The sequence below is a fragment of the Phalacrocorax aristotelis genome, chromosome 1 (genome assembly GCF_949628215.1).
Source record: "Phalacrocorax aristotelis chromosome 1, bGulAri2.1, whole genome shotgun sequence".
Classification (NCBI taxonomy): Eukaryota; Metazoa; Chordata; class Aves; order Suliformes; family Phalacrocoracidae; genus Phalacrocorax; species Phalacrocorax aristotelis.
This window is the reverse complement of record NC_134276.1, coordinates 134,799,649-134,800,456: the sequence shown is the minus strand read 5'-3', so window position 1 is coordinate 134,800,456 and position 808 is coordinate 134,799,649.

The window sequence follows — 808 nt, the reverse complement described above, 5'->3', positions numbered from 1 at the left end:
CTCTTTTGGTGCCAGTATTGAATTTTTTTCCATCAGCGCCTGTCAGGTGGGCTCAGTTCCCACCTACTTACCGTAGAAACAGAATTTGGATGTGGATGTTGCTAAACTAACCGCCCACACCTATATGTACTTTATGACTGAGACTTTTTAGGATGTCAGGAGAAAGACTGGGAAGTTCTCACAGCTGGCTGTTCTCAGGGCACTGAGATCAGTGAGTCTTTCAACTTGTGCTTGCCAGAAAGGCGAAGTGGAAACTACCAATGCTTAGTGGCTGTTTGTCATACCATTTGTTGACCTTACTCCTTCAAGGAAGGACTAACACAAAAAGCAGATTTTTAAACGACTTCCTTAGAGTACCTTGTAAACACACAAATACTTTTCAAGAGCAGGGAACATTCAAGCTGGAGAAACCCCCAAGTGGCCTGACTGGATGAAATTTTTATCTTTTATCCACCTGGAGGACATGAGAAGCACATTTCTCTTAAAGAGCAGGACATGACTGTGCTGCAACAGGCTAATTCCCATCTTCTAGGGGTCAAACTAGGGGTTATTTCTCAATGCCAAGGTTTTACCAAATGGCTGCTGGACTATCAGCCACCAAATCTGGTTCATCAATGACTGCAGTTGCTCAAATTCTGCTCGTGTGCCATCTTAAAATACAATAGATATATTTGAATAATCTTGGTCTACTTCCTAAAAGGAAGATTTGGGACTCTGGTGCTGGAGGGAGTGTTGGGGACAGGGTGAGTGAGTGCATGCTAATGAACATAGCTACAGCACGTGGATTAGACCAGTACTACTGTACAGT